The 22,373-nt window shown below is 43.9% G+C and overlaps 1 protein-coding gene across 1 annotated transcript in view; it reads right to left on the bottom strand.

Moving 5' to 3' along the window:
• The window catches only part of SULF2 (sulfatase 2), a 280,668-nt gene extending 259,140 nt beyond the window's left edge, over positions 1–21,528 (bottom strand). Inside the window, exons 1-2 of the mRNA XM_081867631.1 lie at positions 21,389–21,528; positions 4,625–4,699 (exon numbers count right to left, since the gene is read on the bottom strand). The gene's annotated coding sequence lies outside the window, so the exon portion shown is untranslated. The remainder of the gene's footprint in view (positions 1–4,624; positions 4,700–21,388) is intronic.
• Between the last annotated feature and the right edge of the window lie 845 nt (positions 21,529–22,373).

Genomic DNA, 22,373 nt, shown 5'->3' with positions numbered 1-22,373 from the left:
ATCTATTCACACTATTTCAGCTTGATCAACCTCACAGGGTTTTTGTTGCAATAATAATAATAATAATAATAATAATAATAATAATTTATTCATACCCCACCTAGCTGGGGTATAAATGCCCAGCCACCATATAACGAGAGGACGCTGCCTCGCCCAGCCACCATATAACGAGGACGCTGCCTCTAAAACATATTGCAAACTACCCTGAGTTCCTAGGAGAAAGGCTGGGATTACAGTGTAAATAATAATTTATTTAAGGCACATGACTCAGTGTGAATACAATTTACCAACTGGTAAAATTCTTACAAGGGTGTGCATTAAGCCACAGTAAAACAGTCATCTGAGTCCATATAAATACAGTGGAACCTCGGGTTACGTACTGTCCTCTTTACAAATGCTTCAGGTAACGAGCTCTGCTAACCCGGAAGTAGATGCTCCTGGTAGCGAACTTTGCTCCGGGATGTGAGCGGAAGTTGTGCACCAGTGGTGTGGCGGCATTGGGAGGCCCCATTAGCAAAAGCGCACCTCATGTTAAGAAGGGTTTCAGGTTAAGAACAGACCTCTGGAATGAATTAAGTTTGTAACAGGAGGTACCACTATAGCCAAATTACCCCTGGTGTGTGCTCTCTAACACTACAAAATTTTAGTCAATGGTATCATCATGTCAGTTTTACTGTTTCCCCAGATTTCTAATCATGCACAAGAGTGTAATGAAATTCTCTTTACTACTTGGCAGAATACTACACTGAGTAGACACAATTACCACGTTATCATACATCTTCTATTAATATGTGGTAATGTCCTCCTTACTACATCTGGCTAGATGAGGCCATTAGTCAAGAAGTCGTCTGGTCACCCACGCAGGTTCAGAGACAATGTCAAACAGCCAGTCAGCTCATGGGAAGTTAAAGGTAAAGGTACCCCTGCCCTTTTGGGCCAGTCTTGCCAGACTCTAGGGTTGTGCGCTCATCTCACTCTATAGGCCGGGAGCCAGTGCTGTCCGCAGACACTTCCGGGTCACGTGGCCAGCGTGACAAGCTGAATCTGGCAAGCCAGCGCAGCACACAGAACGCCGTTTACCTTCCCGCTGGTAAGCGGTCCCTATTTATCTACTTGCACCCGGAGGTGCTTTTGAACTGCTAGGTTGGCAGGCGCTGGGACCGAACGACGGGAGTGCACCCCACGGCGGGGATTCGAACCGCTGACCATGCGATCGGCAAGTCCTAGGCGCTGAGGTTTTACCCAAAGCGCCACCCGCGAAGTTACTACTTGGTAAAATAGTCACCTGTATTCATACAAGCAAGCACTCTTATTCTTGGTATTTTGCCAGACAGCATCACTCTCTTCCCTGAACAAATGATTGCTGTGATTGCAAACAATCTGTCTGGAGCTGTTCCAATGCAGTCTTCTGGATCAGACTTCCCAGCCCAGGGAACACACATAAAGCACCCATTTTGCATGTACATATTCTCCTGTTGGATTAGGGATGATGATTTGTTTGTGCTAAGTCTCAACTGAAAATCTGTCTTGGCACATTCATCTGAACTCTAAGAGGGGCTATGTGCACTTATAAACCTTTCTCTATTAGTCAGCATTAGCTGCTTCCTGCTCATTTCTGTGTCATTTATTGTGCATTAAATGGAACAATTCTTGCTTATTAAATAAAAACGAAAATCCAACAACTGATGGTAAAAAGAGAGAGAGAGAGAGAGAAGAGCTTAATTTTACTAAGCCAAATATCCTAAAATTATTTGTTCAAACTGATGGGAAGTCTCTTTAGGATAACAACCACTCAGCATAACATCTTCATCTTGAGTTCTCTCTCAAACTGATTGCAAAGATCAAATACCCTTTAAAAAATCACCAGAAAGAAACCAACTACAGATACCTATGTACAACTAAAATATGGAGAATTTTTAACTGTACACAAGCTATCATTTCAATGGAACAAGGAAGGAGACTTTCCCCTTACTGGTATTACAACACTAGCTCTGGGCTGACAAAAGTAGATTTATTACTATACTAACAAAGATGTTGGGGTTGCAGTAGGAAATGCATCTCTCCTGATTCCACTTACTTTATATACCTTACTACTGTAGTCCATGCACTAGTAACCTCAATACTGGATTACTGCAATGCACTCCACTTGGTTACCACCAACACATGATACCATCGAAAGAACTGAAGTGACTTCCCATCTGCTACTGGACTAAGCTGAAGGTACTTGCCTAACCTGGTATACCCCAGCTCAGTCATTGAGATTATTTGGGGAAACACTATTAGTTGTCCCCCACAGACCAGAAACACAACTTATGCTACTGAGTCATGCAATCAATGTAGTGCACCCAACACTGCAGAATTCCCTCCCATTAGAAAGCACGCAGGCACTGTCCCTACTAAGTTTCAGATGCCAGGTGAAAAGAAAATTAATTCAGGAAGCCTTTTCACCATGGATGCTGTTCTGATGTTTTATTCTCGTCCTAAATTTTATATGTCTTTATTCGAGAACCAGATGAGATGAAAAGTGGTGTGTGTGTGTGTGTGTGTGTGGTCCCACATGGATACTGGAGTTCTGAAACATCTGGTTTAATCTATTTTATTCTTAGAGGAGACATTTTAGAACACAGAAAGCACAGTTTTCTTGAGTGTGCTGGAGATAGGGAGCATAAAATGTTCACATGCCATACTAAGCTTGATTAAACCACAATGTGTACCAGCACACACAGCCAGAGAACCCTCTTTACAGAAGCAAGGGGTTGGCTTAATATTCTTTCTGAATCACGGATGATTGTTTCTTTTCCCCCAACTAACCATGGATTGCTGCCCAGCCTTGAACCATGGTTTGTTGGTGGCTTTGTAATAATGGTATCTTAAGGTGAAGCAAACCATCAAACCTGGACCATAGCTCAATGCTAGTGCATCTGCTTTGCATGCAGAAGGTCCTAGGTCCAATCCGTGGCTCCTCCAGGTAAGGCCGGGAGATACACAGGACCATTAGACTATTGTTCCATCTAGCTCATTATTGTCTACAGCACTGACTGGCAGAAGCTTTCAAGCTAGGAAACTTTCCTAGTCCTTCCCGGAGATACCAGGGACTGAATCTGGGACCTTTTGTTTGATGCTGTATTGTTTTTAATATTCAGTTGGAAGCTGCCCAGGGTGGCTGGGGAAACCCAGCCAAATGGGTGGGGTATAAATAATAAATAAATTATTATTATTATTATTATTATTATTATTATTATTATTATTATTATTTGCATACAAAGCATGTGCTCTGTAACTGAACCAGGGCCCTTCCCTAAAACAGCTAAATACATACTGTGCCTAACTGAAAGAAACTGGTTGAAATATGATCTTTTTTATTATTATATGATGTTGTCCTAACTCAGTTTAGCATATTTGCAAGAGAATGCATTTACACCAAAGTGCCACACTTATTATTCAATTCTCAGAGCTCACCGTTTTACTTCAAATGGGTCACAAAGAAATCATCTGCAATTTAATTTTCATGTAAAAATTCATTTTCTGAATGAGTCAAACCAACACCATCCACATACAAGAAGGAGGCATCATCAGGATTGTGGGAAATTCAAGATTTGCTGAAGTATGTTTTTTTAAGGGGAGGGGAACTCTGATTGGCGGCGGGGGGTGGGTGGGTGGAAATCCCCTAGAATAGGTCAGTAAGGACAGAACATGCTCAGTGGTCATAGAACACTGAGTGCCTGTTTGGGGTGGATGGAAACCTACCAGGAGAAGAAGGAAATTCCTTGGAAAGGGTATGATGGGCAGAAACCTGGAAATAACCACTGTGCACTACAGGTTTCACTTTTGTTTCTAAATGTGGAACAATGGAACAAAGAGGCTGGAAGGGGTTTAGGGAAAGTCAACTGCCTTAACAGATCAAAAAGAGTATCACAAGCAGAAGGCAGGAGCAATCTAAATAAACCTTGCTAGAATTGCCACCAGCACAAGGAATTTGCTTAGAAAACACATCCATATCCAATGTTACTTCTGGTTATGAACGCTTCAGGTTACAAGCTCCGCTAACCCAGAAGTAGCTGCTCCTGGTTGTGAACTTTGCCCCAGGATGTGAACGAAAATCGTGCGCCAGAGGCACACCCGCAGTGGGAGGCCCCATTAGCGAAAGTGCGCCTCAGGATAAGAATGGTTTCAGCTTAAGGACGGACCTTCAGAACGAATTAAGTTCGTAACCAGAGGTACCACTGTATAAACAAGTAGCACACTTATTGCTAGAATACTTTATTTAAAAAGTAGGCCTTGCACAAATAGATTTGCAGTGGAGTTGAGCCAATGCAAGTATTTTTCTTAATTTAAAATGTAGTCAAGACAATGCATCATTCTATTACAGAACAAATAGTCTTCAGGATCTGCTTTTTAAAAGATCATGTAGGAGACACTAATGTTTTGCCCAGGCTACAGAATTCTGGCAGCAAATATCCAACAAGTTTAGAAAGCAACTGAGTGTTTCATTATCTCCTTAATCACACCATAAAAGTATAGCCTACTTCCAACATTTCTGCTTTGTGGTGAAAAAATATATTGGCTATATTTTTGCACATACCTACAGGAGGGTAGGGTGTGTTCAAAACAATATATCACTTACTTGGGAGGAAAACATGCAATATCCACCTCGTCATGCCATTTCTATTCTCAGAGCAGCTACCTGGTAGATACTGACCTAAAAATAAAAATAAAGAAAGCTGTCAGAGTACAGTATGTCTGATGGGTTCTCTCGTCTACGCACATTTGATATACTGCCTTCTATCATTGCTTGCGCTAATGTTCCACAATTTGAGATCGGCTGCTCCTGCTTTGCTGGAAGCTATTAAGGACTACGGTATTTGTCTTTTCAAGCTAAATATTCAGACGTTTTATATAAACAATCATTCCTAAATGAGAAGTGCTGAGTCTGCAGAAAACTCACCTCCTGCTGAGCATGCTTAGGATTAGCAGCCTCACACCCTTTTCACATATTCCATTGTTTGCTGTCAAATGCACACTCAGAAGAAGTTGCAGCCAATTCCAATAAATACCCAGTACCTGGATGCGGGGTAGGGGTGGCAAGTGGTCTGGGTGGCAGGTTAGCAGGGCAGTAAACAGCATGCTTCCTGCCAACCTAGCAGTTCGAAAGCACGTCAAAGTGCAAGTAGATAAATAGGTACCGCTCTGGCGGGAAGGTAAACGGCATTTCCGTGTGCTGCTCTGGTTCGCCAGAAGCGGCTTAGTCATGCTGGCCACATGACCCGGAAGCTGTACGCCAGCTCCCTCAACAAATAAAGCGAGATGAGCGCCGCAACCCCAGAGTCGGCCACGACTGGACCTAATGGTCAGGGGTCCCTTTACCTTTTAAACAGCATGCTGCCCTGCCTCTGATGATGACACAGATGCAGGAGAGAGAGGAAGAAGTCTGGTGTGCTGCAGCACATGCTCAGTGACTTCTCTCTCTGCATTACTTCCCCTCCATCTGTGCCTTGTGCAGAACCCAGAGTGAAGCTAACAGAAGAAAAGGGTTTTCATAAGGATTTTAAAAAGAAATTGCAAATCACTGCAGAAATATGGAAAACTGAATTTAATATGGGGGGGGGGACGGACAAGAAACGGACAGAACCAAAACTGATGGCTCCTTCCATCCCTACTTCCAGGATTGCTTTTCCCACTTGGACCAAGAGAGGAAGGAGCAGCGACCAGGCAGTGTGCACTAGCTAAACCACAAGAAAGGAGAAAATCTGGTTTATCCTTATAAGTGAACATGGCCAATGAATTAGTCAGGTGGCCAATTGTCTTCGAGTGTTGGGAAGAAAATCTGGGAAGAAAAATAAGAGTGTCATATTTAGGGTGGCATGCCATGCTGCTCAACCCATACTAGGCAGACTGCAAAATTGTATTTTGTGCTTATGAAGAAAAATTCAGGTAACCATAAAATTCAGTTAAGCCACAAAGGACAGCACAGCAGTAGTTGTACAAAGTAGCCCTCAGTGGCCTGCTTTAGCAATCCATCACTATTATTTGCCTGAGGCATGGGAAGAGATTATTCAATTGGGCAACAGCAGGAGTAAGCAGAGACCAACGCTTAGCACCAATTTCTGAATCTCTTGAGAAGAAAAGAACCAGGCAATGATGAGATTAGCAACTGTATGGGAGTATCAGTGAATGAACTATGTTCCAGAGCCAACTAAGGAATCACTCAAATATGGGGTGTGGGACTGCAAAGATTAATTCTTTAAGGAAAAATCAGCCCCCTCTACAGTTCTCATCTAACTGCCTGCCCTTTTCTCAGCTGTCACAATAAACTGAAACACTGGTAAACCACTTCTCATGAAATCATTGTTTTAAAAATATTAGTTATCTTGTAAAGTTTGATGAAGTCCCCAACATAACCATGTATGCTTAGAGAATGTGAGGAGCAATTTCCTATGGACCAAAGTGATTTTGAAAGAAGAGATGCATGAAAAACAAAAAAGGGTACCATTACCACTTTTTTAAAAATACAAGGTTTCAGCTGCATTAAGATACAAGCTGTGGTGTGCAAACTCTAAATCCTCTCATTAGTTTGAGCAGGTTTGTGCGAAGAACATAAAAACTGCTTTGCTGGATCAAACCAAGGGTCCATCTAGTTCAGCATTCTCCTTCCATCAGTGGCCAATTGATGACATTTGCATCATACCTTTCCCCTTAAGATGCTTCACTTAGAGGCTTTGAATCAGCAAATTCTTATTGAAATAGTGAAGCAGAGTCACAGTACTCCCAGAGCCAAAGTCTGTACTTGAGGAAAAGTAAACTCCAAGCTACAAGGAAATCCCTGTGTGAAATGCCTAGAAATTGCTAAAAGTGGGATTAGATATCACTATAAAATGATGTCACTAGGTTGCAGTCAATTATGCCAAACTATGATGCTATTTTGTGACTAGTGAGCCTCAGTAATTTACAGTCATCTGAAGTGGGGCCTGAGGACAGGATGTTTGAGAACCCCTATAGATGACCGACTTAGTGAAGTTCAGTTTTAAACTTTTGTATAGTCCTGTCTGCAAATGCTCTTGGAGGAAAAAATGGGACTGAAAGATGTATATCATCTCCTTGTCCCTCTAAGACACAAGTGTCCTGTAATAATGGCATGTGCTGCCATGAAATAGAATGCTACCCAGAAGCAAAGTCTAGGCAGGTACAGACGAAAGCAACAGAAGATCTATAATTCACAGCAGCTTGGAGAGGACAAAAGAAAAAAGCAATGTAAAGAACTAAACCAACATGATACTTAATTATTGGACTGCTGAAGCTCATTAGATGATGCAAGAAATCAATTTGCTTATTTCTGCATGCTGAAAATGATATGTTCCTTGTTTGGAAAAGGCCCCAAGTCCAATCCCTGACATCTCCTAGTAGAGCTAAAAAAAGTTCCCATCTGGTCTGACACCCTGCAGAGCTTCTGCCACTCAACGTTGGCAGTACTGAGCTACATGGATTACTGGTCTGACTTAGACAGCTTCCTGAGTTACTATCAGTGGTAGCTGGTGCCCAGTGGGACAAATTGGGCAGAGATCAACAGCAGGTAGCGCCAGAGCCAATGACAGGCAGAGTCAGCTAATTCTGGTTTTGTCCCTATCTTTCCCTGGGCTGTGTTCTGCAAGGAGCAACACTGAGACTAAGGAAGAGGAAGCCCTGAAACAGGATACAAGGAATAAGACAGGCAGGTGGGAGCTGGTTGAAGACAGGCTAAGATTGGTGGGGACCCATTTGCCCTAATGGATCAACCTTTGCTTGTTACTATGCTTATACCTGTGCCACAACTACTCATTTTTTTGTCTAGGGCAAGCTGCTTTATGTATATCACTTTGGGACCCAGCATCACACAAACACACACACACACACAGAGAGAGAGAGAGAGAGAGAGAGAGAGAACACAGATAAGATGCCTAAATAGGTATCACCACTGGATTGCACTCTGCTGAAAAGCAACTGGTCAAACTTGGGGAGAGTTTAAAGACGGCAGGAGGCAGCATAAGGCTTTTTCACACAGCATCAAACCGAATTTTGGTGCTATGTGTGAAAAAGCTCATCAACAAAATGAAGTAGCTTATGGGACGGGATGGAGGTCAAAATGGGAACTTAATATACTATGGTTTCATTTGTGCAGCCCACGAAGTGCAGTACTGAATCAAAATCAGGTATCTGTAATAAAGCACATGGTTCTAAATCTGCCAGAGTCCTGTTCAGAACTGACCAAATGAAGGGACCAAGTAAATGAAACAGAAAAAGTGTCAAAATGACAAAAGTACACAGGATTCTCGAATGCTGAGTGCATTTTGTATTCTGTCTTAATGGAAACAAATAATGAGAGTTCGCTATAGTAATATAATAACTTGGGAACCACAATATGAAACGCCTTCCCATTAATTAGTGTCTGGTGGAAGAATCTCAAAAATAAACCCGAGAGTGGTATGCGCACAGGATGGACACCCAACCATCAGGCAGACATCGAGACAGTAATCACAGTTAAGTATTTTCATACGGTAAAAGTCTGTTCAGATCAAGCCAGAACAGGACTATTCTTGGCTGATTTGGTGCCGTGCAATTCTGCTAGCCACATGCAATATTGAGGTGTCAAAGCACTGCCTGCACCCATCAATCACCCGCCCAAACACTTCGGCTCAGTGATGAGCATACTCCTCTCAACTTGATTTGGAATTAAGTTAGCATTTTCAAGTGCATCTTTGGAGAACACTTGGGGAGGGGAATCCTCCCCCACACAAGTGCTCTACCACTGATTCATAATGCTTTTGCAAAGTAATCATCTACAGTCCCCTCACTATTGCAAAGCCATTTTAACAAGCATCTTGGAGCAGATACAGTCTTTGGCAAATGAGGTTTCCGAAAAGTAATGAAATTTGTTCACATTTGAGGTTACATCAAAACATTGTTTTGCATTTGTTTGTTTCATTTCTTTTTAAGCAAACAATGACAGCCCTGTTCCCTGTCAGTATCACGCCATGAATGGATTAACCATTTCCCCCTGCACAATAGTCCCAATATATCCCACACACTCCTGTCCCAAACTGTTATTTGCTCCAGGAGGAAAGCTCTATCTCTGCTTTAGTAACTAAGTTTGGTCCAGGTAATACATGCATTATTATCCCTTTCTATTCTGTAGTGACCACAAAGCCATTTCGTTTCTTCCAAATAATTTCATACTGGCTTATTATTGCCTTTAAATCTTTTTATAAACACCTGAATTTCTGCAACAATGTGATTATTGTCAGCTCCCTAAAAGTGGCTCAGTAATACTAAAAGGTAAAGGACCTGACAGTTAAGTCCAGTTGTGAACGACTCTGGTGTTGCGGTGCTCATCTCACTTTACTGGCCAAGGGAGCTGGTGTTTGTCTGCAGACAGATTTTCAGGCCAGCATGACAAAGTCAGCTTCTGGTGAAACCGGAGCAGCACACAGAAACGCCATTTACCTTCCCACCTATTTATCTACTTGCACTTTGACGTGCTTTCAAAGTGCTAGGTTGGCAGGAGCTGGGACCGAGCAACAGGAGCTCACCCCATCCCGGGCATTTGAACCGCTGACCTTCCGATCAGCAAGCTCAAGGCTCACAGGTTATCCAAGCTAATGTTATTCCACCTTTGTGCATACTGCTTTCTCCAGGAAACATTCCTTAAATGTTAGCTTTCCCACATGTAAGACATGTGTACATGTTCATATGTTTTCTGACACTCTGCCAGATCTGGCATCACTGTCCACACCATAAAAGACAGAGTTTTCATCCCACCAGTCCTTTGAAGTTGTCTGGGTTGTTCTCACAATGTATGGACAAATCTGGTTCTTGATAAAACACAGTGATTTCACTGACCTTAAGCAGTTATTCCACAGAGAGAAAGCCAGTAAATGAAAATGTAGTCTTGCTGAATGTTGTGATCTGTTGCAGATCCTTTTATCTCCAGTGAGAACTGCAGGGAAGCTTTTCCCATTGGAGCTAAGATTTAATTGGATTGCCCAATGACCCCAGTTTTCCTCAGGTAGGTTTGCTGTTACACATAAATTATTTAATAGCAACCATGATGTGAGCTTGCAGTTTAATCCACTGTGCAATTATTTAACCAAACATTTGGCAAATGACCCATGGCTGTTAATATGAAAAACATGAAGAGACGGGTCCAGAATTGTTCAAGAGATTATAGCATGGGAGTTAATTGGAGTTATGGCACTTCTTTCTGCAGCGCAGTGCTGGAGCGCTTGTTCAACAAAACCAAGACAAATCCCAATTCAACAGGAGTGCTCAGGAAAAAAAAGGTAAAAGGGACAAATCAAGTATGTAAAATAGTCTTGGGCATTCTTCACTGATGTGAAAAGAATATAACGAATGCTTCATTGCTCAAAGGGAGAATATTTCATTCTTGCCAGGGGACAGGTTTACAAAGGATGATATTTACATTTTCCTGCAACCTCTAATTTTCCCATTCATCATTTGCCAGAGCCTGAAGAACTTACGCAGTGCGTGGAATGTTTGCATATGCTTAATGATCCTTTTACCAAACAAATGCCTCAGATGCAAATGAGGAAATTAGTTAATATTGCTGATGCTGCTACTTTAGATCCATTAATATCACACCACGTCTCTGATTTACACAGGCCTGGATAATGGTGTGAAGGCACAAGATGTTACAACTGCCTAAGCCAAGCAGATCTGGCCATGTTAGCTGCCTGGATAGGAGACCACCTGAGAACTATGGTATGTGCACACCATTCTCAGCAATTTTGAGGAAGGATTTAAGTGAAACAAACAAATCCTGCCACAAGTTATGGAGAAGAAACCTCCCATTTGTGATACTTGTTCCAAGTTAGAGGATCAGGATGACACAATGAAGCACAGTACACAAGCTAATATAGAAAAGACGTAAAAGGATGGGGAAAGACCACAGCTCAGTAGCAGAGCACAAACTGTGCATAGAAAAGGTCCCTCAATCAACACCTGACATCTCCAGATAGAACTGGGAAGGACTCCTGCCTCAAACCCTGGAGACTCTACTGCAAGTTAGTGTTGACAATAATGACTAGATGGACCAATGATCTGACTTGGTACAAAGCACCTTCCAATGCAGGCCCAGCCCGCCCATGAGGCAGAATAAGGCAGCTGCCTCAGGCAGCAGAATCCCATGGGCCTGCTGTGCTGCCAGAGAAGCAAGGAGATGAAGTGGTAGCAGCTTCTGGTAAGATCATCTGCTCTGCTGTCCCCATAGGGACTGAGATGTAGGTGAAGAGATGTATGATGCTGAGACATTGGGATGATGTTTGGTCCTATCACTATTTGAATTCTGCCATGCAGGAATGCATGGAGCATTTGAAAGGTACAGCTAGAAATTACTAGTGTTACTGAGATGGGGAAGGTTTCTTGACTGGTATTTGTATTTTGTGCCTGCTGTTTGCTTCAATGTATTTTACTCTTCTTCTATTAGTTTAACGGGGTGAGTTCCCACTGCTAGGTCCCAGCTTCTGCCAACCTAGCAGTTCAAAAGCATGTCGAAGTGTAAGTAGATAAATCCTGTGGGAAGGTAAAAGGCATTTCCGTGTGCTGCTCTGGTTTCGCCAGAAGCGGCTTAGTCATGCTGGCCACATGACCCGGAAAAACTGTCTGCAGACAAACATCGGCACCCTCAGCCAGTAAAGTGAGATGAGCGCCACAACCCCAGAGTTGTTCATGACTGGACTTAACTGTCAGTGGTGCTTTACCTTTTACCTATTGGTTTAAAAGAATGTGTTAACCAGTTTGAGTTCTGAAGAAAAGTTCTGAAGAAAAGAGGAAGAAAAGTGAGTCATAAAAATAAAATACTCATTTTGTACAAGCTGCAAACTATTATGCAGCTCTCAAATCAAGACATACATGTGCCACAGGAAGCCTAAAGGATGTACAATGTCTTTCCTGAACCATCTCACCTGGGGCTAGAAGTTAGGACCTCAATTAATCTCCAGTTGTTGCTATATCAAGTGATAGTGCTTCAAGCCAATCCAGCCTTGCTAGCGACTGCACCCCTGCTCGTGTTCCTCATCACGCTCCCCCGCATCTCTTTACCAACCCCACCCATTCCACCAACTCCCCTTAGACCTCAGCAACTTCCCACTCTCCTTGGAGCACGAGTAGTGAACCATTTTGGCTCCACAGAAACATCTTAATCTGGACTGACCTTGTGGGACACATTTGATCTGTCAGTCTCATGATGACACAAAGATATTGTGTGTAAAGTTCTTAAGCTGGGACTTCAAAGCGCCTTACAAGGAACCCCAAGGAGGGGTTTTCCCCTTCATTTTAGAAGGGGCTTCCATGGAATCCCCTGCAAAAAAAGATGGAGGAATCTCTCTTTTAGTAGAAAATTATGATGCATACCCCTTTCTCAGTGAAGGAGTGGTATAGATCAAAATCCCCACTCACACTCAGAATTGAATTTCCCCATCATGTGAATAGGGGTTTCCATACAGCTCTGAATGGAATACCCTGCTAAGATGATTAGAGGGGATCTATTTTAGCAGAACAATCAGTTACCCATCCCTTCTTGTTTTAGGAATGTTTGCATGTTAAAATGTTAAACCTGTTTAAATGGAGGTGTCGTTTTTTAGTAGCAGTTTCCATCCAGGTTTGCATGGAAAACTCTGCTAAATTGATGGAGGTGGGAGATGACATTTAGCAGGTGATTGTGATGCAAATGGTTGTGAGTCCAGACCCGTTAACATGTTCAGGCATGGCAGGCAGAGATGGATGTGGGTTGGAGAACAAGAGGAAGACATGGGGGTGGAGGTGAGACCAGGAAACATAGGCTGGAGGAGGTGTGTGCCTCTCTCTCTCTCTCAAGATACATCTGCTCTGGATGGGGAAGCAGGATTCTTGCCAGCCCTCCTCCCTCTTGTGGAGAGGAGCACATTAATGGAATCCAGGGAGGACATCTGTAGGGCCAAAGGTTCCCCACACCTGATTCAGAGGTTATTTCATGCAGGTGTTCAACACATAAAAGCCCAGCTTGGAGTTGCAGGTCAGACAGTGTAATTAATTATTACATAACCATCACTGTGCTTTTCTCTGTTTCATTTTCCCCTGACCTCACTGCTAACTGTTCTCCCCCTTGCAAAACCATGTGTACCTGTAACTCAGGATAACTTTTCATGAATCTGATGAAGCAGATTGTAGTCTACAAAAGTCACAATCAATTTGTTATTCTTTTAGATGCTGCAAGACTCTTTGCTGTTGTTTTCCAAAAAGATGTGGTTCTTGTGCATCACCACTTCACTTTAGGAGCAAAACAGCACAAGTAACTAGGGATTTCTCTGAAGAAAATATGCTGGTGACAAACCAACCTCCAAAAGCACAACGTATCTGGTCATATGATACAAACTTAATTCATGCAATATATTTTTTCCTTCAACAAGACACTGAAGAGTACTCTGCAAAGTGTTTGTGTTACCATTTAGTGTGTGTTTTTTCTCAACTTGGAGCAAATCTGTACATTTCCTGTAGTGCACACATTTTCAAACTTGATTCAGTGAGGCTTCTTTACATTAAAGAGAAGTGGGGGGCTCCTTCAGTCCCTTTAGGCTTAGCAAATCTATATTGTGCTTGTGTTCGTGGCAGCAAAACACCCTTACCTAAAGCAGAAATACCAGTTAATGTACATACATTAACTGGTATTAATGTGCATACACCTTTACTAGCAGCAGACACTGCCACCTAATCATGTAAGGTACACACCATTACAGGGGCTGGTATCAGTGCAGAGGCAGCAAGCTGGAACAGAAAAGTGTTCCAAGGTTACAGCTGGCATATTCCACCAGAAGGCAGAGGATGCTCCAGTGGCAAGTAGAGGAAGCAAAGTGTGAAGGTCAGATGCCCACTGTGCCAAAGACAGGCAGATTTCAAACTGAAATGTTAAAAGAATGGGGAAAGAAAGAAGGAGAAGCTCAGTGTAGCAGCAGCTTGACTGAGGGTGCCACACACTTGCTGAGGATGTTCAGACCGAGGTATCCTAGCAGTGGAAAGTTCACTCTGAGAAACTACAGCTGCTCCACCAGTGTTTCCCCACCTTCTGTTTTGGGTTGCAACTGACAATTTGACAGTGGGAGAAGATTAATGCATTTAGATTTCTATTTGCATATTTTGTATCCATGTATTATATTCCGAAGTATATTCTTCGCCTGTAAAAATTCATGCGGATTACAGTTTCAGTGGAGTCATTATTTTTGTCACGTAGGTTACACTTTGCAATTTTCCAGTACAGATTTACAGACCAGCTTACAAGGAACCATGTGGCAAGAAAAGTTCATTTGAACAGCTGTTTTCAAACAACCAACACTAAAGTTCTAGCCAAAGGAAGTTAGCACGCCAGTGGGTAACCATTCTTGTTTTATATAAGTTTTTTATTATCTCCCCTCCCCGCAATTTAGCCTGTATGCAAAATAATGTCTCACTTTTCTTCACCTTAACAAGTCTCCAGAAACAAAAAGCATCTTCTGAACAACAGAACCTCAAGCTGCACATAGTGTGCACCTGGCACAGTGAGATATGGAGATCTGAAAGTAATAAGAGGATTCTTAGTCACAGTCTAATGAAAGCACAACAACAATCTGCCTATTACATAGTGCAATGCAAAAGCTCATCTGCATTTTGAGAGGCCTCTTAATATTCCACTAGCAAAGAATTGCTCAGTCCCTGAATTTTACAGAGGAACAAGACAGCAGCAAAGCAAGAATTAGAAGAAAAGCAATCCAGGAGTCTACAACAAAGTGCAATATTTACTGATTCCACTCTGCACAAAAATGTATCATAATCCTAAAAGTGATTAAAACACTTCTGTTGCTACGTAGGATTAAAAGCTTGCCTACCACTGACAGATCAGAAACAGGATAAGCGGCAGAGACTACATTAAATACTCTTAACATACAATGAGACCTTGCATGTCTCTGATCTACAAGCTATTCTGTCTCTAAGCCGTACATTTTTACAAGGCTTTCTATGCCACTGTTTATTTTCTGGAATACCCCAGAAGGTGAGATGAAAACAGCTTTGAGCTCTGCATATATTACAGATGATATTGTGGTGGGGAACCTATGGCTGGGTTACAATCCCCACCACCGCTGGCCACTCCCCATATGATCACATTCAGTTGCAATGTGAAGTCATTAACCATAATTTAAATGGCTTGAATAGCTTTCACACATGCAACACACCACCTTGGCTTCAGATGGTGGCTTGTTTGGAGAGAAACACACTGCAAGCACCAGTACAGATGTAATACAAAGCCAGATGCTCTGTGGTTCACTCCCCCCCCCCAAATAAGCAAAGCATGAGAGTTTGGACGGCATGCACAAACACACAGCTTGTGCACAGGTGAAGTTGTCTAATCATAGTTAATCACAGAATCGTAGGTTTCGAAGGGATCCAAGGGTCATCTAGTCCAGGGGTCAGCAAACTTTTTCAGCCGGGAGCCGGTCCACTGTCCCTCAGACCTTGTGGAGGGCTGGACTATATGAGTCCACAACCTCTCAAGGGAGACTGTTCCACTGTTGAACAGCTCTTACTGTCAGAAAGTTTTTCTGTTATGTTTAGGCAGAATCTTCTTTCTTGTAAATTGAAGCCACAGTTTTGAATCCTACCCTTCAGAGCAGGAGAAAACAAGCATGTGTTAACTTCGGAATGTGGTATATTAACATCAACACTGAGCAGCCTAAGACAAAACAAGTCTGGTCCTTGACTCAAGTTGACTGCGGTATAAATTTAAACACAACACAACACAACTGAAGGTGGTAAATGCAATGAATTGGGTGTGTGAACTAAGAGTTTAAACCCAGTGGGTTTTAGTGCACTGCTTTCTATGAGATAAGGTATGCCTAACACATATCAGGCTAGTAAGGGGGTTAAGCCACAGAAGACATGGTTTTTGAAGAGGGATTTGAAAGACACAAGAAAAGCAGCAGCATCTTGATGTTTTGGAAAGGAATCGTAAGCATAAAAGAGACAAAGCACTTTTAAGAAAGAGATCTTTGGAGTAGATGAGGGCAAAAAATCTGGAGTAACATAGGCCACAGGCAAGGGTTGTACTGGATGGACAGCATGCTAGGACATGCAGCTCAAAAGCACCCATGGCACACCTTCCCCGTTCTTGCTGCACCACTGATGTAACACACCATAGTTCTCTAAAGTTTGTGGCTTCTTATCTCCAAATAAACCGTAAGTATGAAGCAAACCTTGGTTACCATTCATGGTTTGTTTGGGAGAAACCAATGACAAGCCTGGATTCAGAAGCCATGAAAAGCCTTGTTGCATTAATGCCTTGTTTTGTCCATGGCTTGGGAGCAGCAGCAAGAGCGGAGGAGGAGAACAGATGGTGGAGAAGCTCAGGCACAAGGGGCTAAATGTGACCCTCCAGGGTTCTCTCTTTGGCCCTTGGAACTCAGGACACCCTCCTCTCCCACCCTGCTTTGCTCATCTAGTAATTCTGCATAGCTAAAATGTGTTCGATAATGTATAGAGGATAGAGAGGGGTGTGTGAGTGTGTGTAGAAAATTGTCTATGGCACAAAGACTAGTTTCTGACTCTGGCTCCACCTACCTGTTGCCCACAAAAGGCTGTCCTGAGGGGGAATGTTCCCCACCCATTTTTAATCTGTGGTTGGCATACAGACCACAGCACTGTGTCTGTAAAAGCCTGCCACCATGTATCAAGTTCCTCCTCCCATTCTCTATTAGACCAGTTTCTTCAACCAAATAATCACTGAACCACTTTGGACTCACTTTTATTGCTTTAATGAAGTTTCTCTCCATACCCCTGCTATTCACTGGCAATTTCCAACCTCTTTCCCCATTCCTCCCTTCTCCAGTTCCCTCCTTCCCCACCCTTGGTGGAAACTAGATAGCAAGTTCTCTGGGCCAGAGATGCATCACTTTGATGCTCCGTGCTGTATACAACCCAGTACTGTTACCAAATGTTAAGTAGGAGGAGACCTCACAATTTCTTTGCGACACAATGAAAGTATCTATGACATTCTGAACCACAGAGAACATTAAAAGGGATGGAAGCTTCCCCCAGATAATTCAACCCACTTCAGGACATCCTACAGTTCTGATGGCTGGCTTCAAACATATGGAAGCTTCTAAAAAGTGCTTCCACGTTGCAGCAATCCAAGAAGAGGGAGGTAACATTTAGAAGTCCTTACACCATGTGCTTTTCAAATCTGGAAAGCATTTCCAAATTGGTGCCACTTGTTTCTAGTGGTACCACAGTGCCTCTGGGGTAGGCACTGTCTTCCAGTTTGTGTGTCTGGGTGTGTGCTTTAAAAACTTCTTAAATGGCCCAGTGCTAAAAGGAAGCCAAGCCAGGTGGCTGCAGCTACCACCTTATTTTCCAACCATGCTTCTGGGCTCTGCCACCAAGCATGCTACATCAGGATCCAGAAGCATTGCAGGGCAACTCAAGATGGTAGCAACTGCAGGAATTCAGCTCTGCACTTCTCCTATCAATGCTGGGTCATGGATTATTATTATTTTTTAAGTACTGACACCTACTGCTTATCAGTAAGCTTTCCAGGGGGATGCATTAGCCACTACAGTGGTGATGGAGGGTCACCAGAGAATCTTGCCCAGACCCCACTCAAACCTGGCATCACGTAACCTCCTTTTACTTTTTTCAGGCTTAAAATTCCCCATTCCTGCTACAACTGGTGGTTTTTTTTACAGTTTAATTGTGCTTTTTAGCAACTGCAAATCATCACAAAAATCCTGGACTGAAGGGCAGTACAGAAATGTTTGAAGTAACACATTAAAATAGTACTTCAGATTCAGCCATGTGCAACGGCCTGATGTAATTCACAGGCTTGTTTACACATTGCCTGAAAAGTGATGACATCCTGGAGAAGTATCATTTCTAGTTACACAATGAGATACCCAAGTTTGTAACCCTGAAACCATCAACCCACTATCTACACTGGCAAGGAATCACAGGCTGACTCAGCCAAATATGTATGCTCATTATCTTAGGTCATATTCCTAGATCACTTGTGACTTCCAGCTTGGACTACTTTAAAATGTAGCCTCCTGGCCCAGGAAGTGACTAAAAGGATTAAATATTGCACTTTATAAGTTGTTTGCTTTGTCTTTAAACATGTCAGTGGAACAATGTACACAGCAAGGGTGAAAAACAATGTTTCAATTCCACTTTCTCTCTCTTTTTAAGGGACTTATTCTTGTACAGTACTAGCAACTGGACTCTGTAGCGGTGGATTTCTCTATCTGGTGTTAATTCCCTGGAACAGGTGGGAAGCGCAAGTTGTTAGAGGGGGTGAGCCAACAGAGCTGTCAATCACAGTTCTCCACCCATGGCTTCACACCAAACAAAGCATGCAAGAAATTTTTTCAGTGTGTTTCTATATGCAGAACAATCCCTTGGCAAGTCCCTCACCCTCCGCTTTCCTCTGGGGTATAACCGTGCAATCCAATGCATGTGTACTGAGAGTTAAGTCCTGCTGAATTTTATGGGATGTGTATAGGATAAGAGACCAGTGATATAGATAGGATGTACATTGGGAAACACAGGAAAGCTCTGCCACTGTAGATGCACTGGAATATCCCAATCAGCACAAGAGTACAAGAGATCCTTCAGTTATATTCTAATAAAGTAATTCTATATTGTTCCTATAGATCATATACAACAAATCAACAGAAATGCTGAACATAAAAAGCCCTACTAAATACGTTCTGCAAACACATGTGGCAAAGTGTACTTTTATCCCTCCCTCATTGCTTGTTCTTCACACAAAAGTCTCAGAATACTTGGACGTTCACGTCAGTATGCTGTGTCCAAGAAATTCAGGTTTACCTGAGAAATAAGCCCTATTGTACTGTTTGGGATTTACTTTTGAGTAGACCTGCATAGCTTTGCATTGTCAGGCTGTGAACCAAGGATGCTTAACTCATATTTTGTTTTCTTTTTTACTTTCTTTAGTATTTTGGTTTTATGCCTGTTTTTAGACAAACTGCACAGGAAGATGGTGGACAAACCTTCATCAGTGTTTTTAAAACAGGGGCTGGATACAGCAGTGAATTATCTGCCTCAACAAAGGGTTGGACAAGAAGACCCTTATAACTCTACAATTCTATGTGATTCTTACCATAAGTATACATTGCTTTATGCACCTGGAGTAGAAAAGTGTGTGTGTGTGTATACATACACTGAAACAAAAACAAAACAAAATTAATAGAAATAACAAACATCTCGTAGGTGTGCCACACATTCATCTGTTCCACTTTGTAATTCCACAACTGGCAATCCTCAACTGAAATGTGTGAACCAACTGCAATGAAACAGTTTATTAAGAAGTGATATGGAAGTTTTGTCTTTGATGTTTTGATCTGGGTGGCTCCTTCCCACTTTTGCATCACTTCTTGATGTTGCAGTCATCAGGTGATGTACATGCATGTCCAAACAGGCCTTTAATCACACCCAGATCTGTGGGAACCCATAGGTTTCTTGACTTGGTGGAACAGTGTCATATTGACATGCTCAAGGTCTTGACTCCATACAACACACTAGGATGCAACTCAGGTTAGCTGGACAAACCTGATGCTCACAATCTACCCTTAATCATCACTGGCTAAAATTACCTTATCATATGGGCAAATCCATTCAGCAACCTTGGAGGAGATATGAAACTAGCCTGTGTGCTGGGTCAATGCTTTTCAATCCCTGCTGGCTGAAAGCCATTTCTCTATCTCGAGCACACAGGGTTCCCAATGCTTAGTGACAGCTCACAGGGAACAACCACAATCGCAATGAATTTACCTGCACCTGTTGACGCAGTCTGCAGCATATATACAAGTCTCAATAGATTGTGACAGAACAACATCTCAAATGGTATGGCATACGGGCTGCAACCAGGATTCAAACCTGCCAAATACTGACACGACAGGAGGCAGGCAAAAACCACTCTGCATGGGCTTCTGCACCTCTTTTTTTACTATTAATTCAAATGTCCCTCACATGAATAAGACAATGAGGAGGGTGGAGACCTGCCTACAATGTCCTGATACAACAGTTGGGGAGCGGTGTCAACCAAGGCTGCAATCCTATACTCTCCTGACAGGAGAGGAAGCCGGAAAGCAATGGGTCTGACTTCTGAGGAAGCATTGATGGATTTCTGCTGCTTAAGACCTCGAAGGCTGTATATTGTCTCCCTGCTTTTATGCAGAATTCATCATGCGAAAGGCTGGGCTGGATGAATCCCAAACTGGAATTAAGATTGCCAGAAGAAATATCAACAACCTCAGATATGCAGATGACACAACCTTGATGGCAGAAAGTGAGGAGGAATTAAAGAACCTTTTAATGAGGGTGAAAGAGGAGAGCGCAACATCATGTTGAAGCTCAACATGTTGAAGCTCAGCATCAAAAAAACGAAGATCATGGCCACTGGTCCCATCACCTCCTGGCAAATAGAAGGGGAAGAAATGGAGGCTGTGAGAGTTTTTACTTTCTTGGGTTCCATGATCACTACAGATGGTGACAGCAGTCACAAAATTAAAAGATGCCTGCTTCTTGGGAGAAAAGCGATGATAAACCTAGACAGCATCTTAAAAAGCAGAGACATCACCTTGCCAACAAAGGCCCGTATAGTTAAAGTTATGGTTTCCCCAGTGGTGATGTATGGAAGTGAGAGCTGGACCGTAAAGAAGGCTGATCGCCGAAGAATTGATGCTTTTGAATTATGGTGCTGGAGGAGACTCTTGAGAGTCCCATGAACTGCAAGAAGATCCAACCTCTCCATTCTGAAGGAAATCAGCCCTGAGTGCTCACTGGAAGGACAGATCGTGAAGCTGAGGCTCCAATACTTTGGCCACCTCATGAGAAGAGAAGACTCCCTGGAAAAGACCCTGATGCTGGGGAAGATGGAGGGCACAAGGAGAAGGGGAAGACAGAGGACGAGATGGTTGGACAGTGTTCTCGAAGCTACCAGCATGAGTTTGACCAAACTGCGGGAGGCAGTGGAAGACAGGAGTGCCTGGCCTGCTCTGGTCCATGGGGTCACAAAGAGTCGGACACGACTAAACGACTAAACAACAACAACAACAAGACCTCGAAGGGGAACCTGCCTGGAGGAGAGCTGGCCAGGAAAAGCCAGGTCTTTCTCAGCATTTCTCCTGAACCTCGTCTAAAAAGGGACCACAGCGTGCCGAGAGGCGGGAAGCGAAGATTTGGCCTTCTCTCACCCCACTGTGAGAGAAAGCGGCAGCAGCAGCGCGCCTATCCCGGCCTCGGTGCCTCAAGCGCAGAAACAAGGTCATATTTCCGAAGCGAGGGCGCGGGGCTTCCTCCCATCCAGCCGAGCCAAGGAACTTACCTCAGGCGGCCCCCTCCCCGCCGGCGAGCGGGCGAGTTCTCCTCACAGCCGGGCCAAGGCGGCGCTTGTTTGACTCGCCGACTTAAGTGGACGCGAGCGGAGACGGAGGCGGGGCCGGCAGCGCTTGGCCCGGCAACAGAGCCCGAGCGAGCGGCATGGGCGCCCCCTCAGCCCGAAGCGAAGGTCCGCGCGAGCCGAGGCGCGGGCAAGGCAAGGCGAAGCGGCGCTCGCGCCCTGCAGGACCACACAGCTGCTTCTTGGACTCGCTCCCGCCCTCCCTGGCGGCCGGCGCTGCGCGGGGGGCTCCCGGCCAGTCAGCCAGAGAGCGCGCGCGGGACGCGCCGGAGGAGAGAATACCTTGAACCATCTGTTGCAAAGCGCCTCCTTTCCTCCGGGGCCGCAGAGGGGCCTCCGCGTCCGACTCCCTCTCCGCCCCCCCCCCCACGCCGTCGCCCCGCAGACCCATCCAATCAACGGGGGTGGGGAGGGAGGGACGCCGGGAGAAGCGGGATTATCCGCAGATGCCGGACTCGCTGAGCCCAGTCACGTTTCGCGCCCTCCTCCCCCTTCTTCCCAACTTTTGTATCCACCTGCTAAGTCCAGCCTGCTCTCCCAGCCCCCCAGCCCCTTCCCCAAACCGCGTGGGTTTGGAGCTTCGGGGTCGGGGTTTGCCAAACGGGAAAAGGAGAGGGAACTGTTGTGCCTCTTCTTCCTGCCACGGTCCAGATCCTAATATATATAGCTTTTTCCTCACGCGCTCAGCAGTAGTTTAAAATTAGCAAAAAAAAAACCCCACACCTAACGAGAAGGCAAGCCAGGCACGGATATCCAGCGCCTGTTTTATCAGCCCTTTTCGTTGTCCAGCTGCATGTGCGTTTCTTGCACGTCTGACCTCAAAGCACATTCTTCCCCTCCAAGAATTCCGGACCTTGTGGGTTGCAGGGGATTGCTGGGAAGTGAACTGGGTTGTTGTGGGTGACTGGGA

The sequence above is a fragment of the Podarcis erhardii genome (assembly GCF_964252035.2).
Source record: "Podarcis erhardii genome assembly, chromosome: 6".
In the NCBI taxonomy this organism is placed as follows: domain Eukaryota; kingdom Metazoa; phylum Chordata; class Lepidosauria; order Squamata; family Lacertidae; genus Podarcis; species Podarcis erhardii.
The sequence above is the reverse complement of the archived record's forward strand: the minus strand, read 5'-3'. Positions and strand labels throughout refer to the sequence as shown.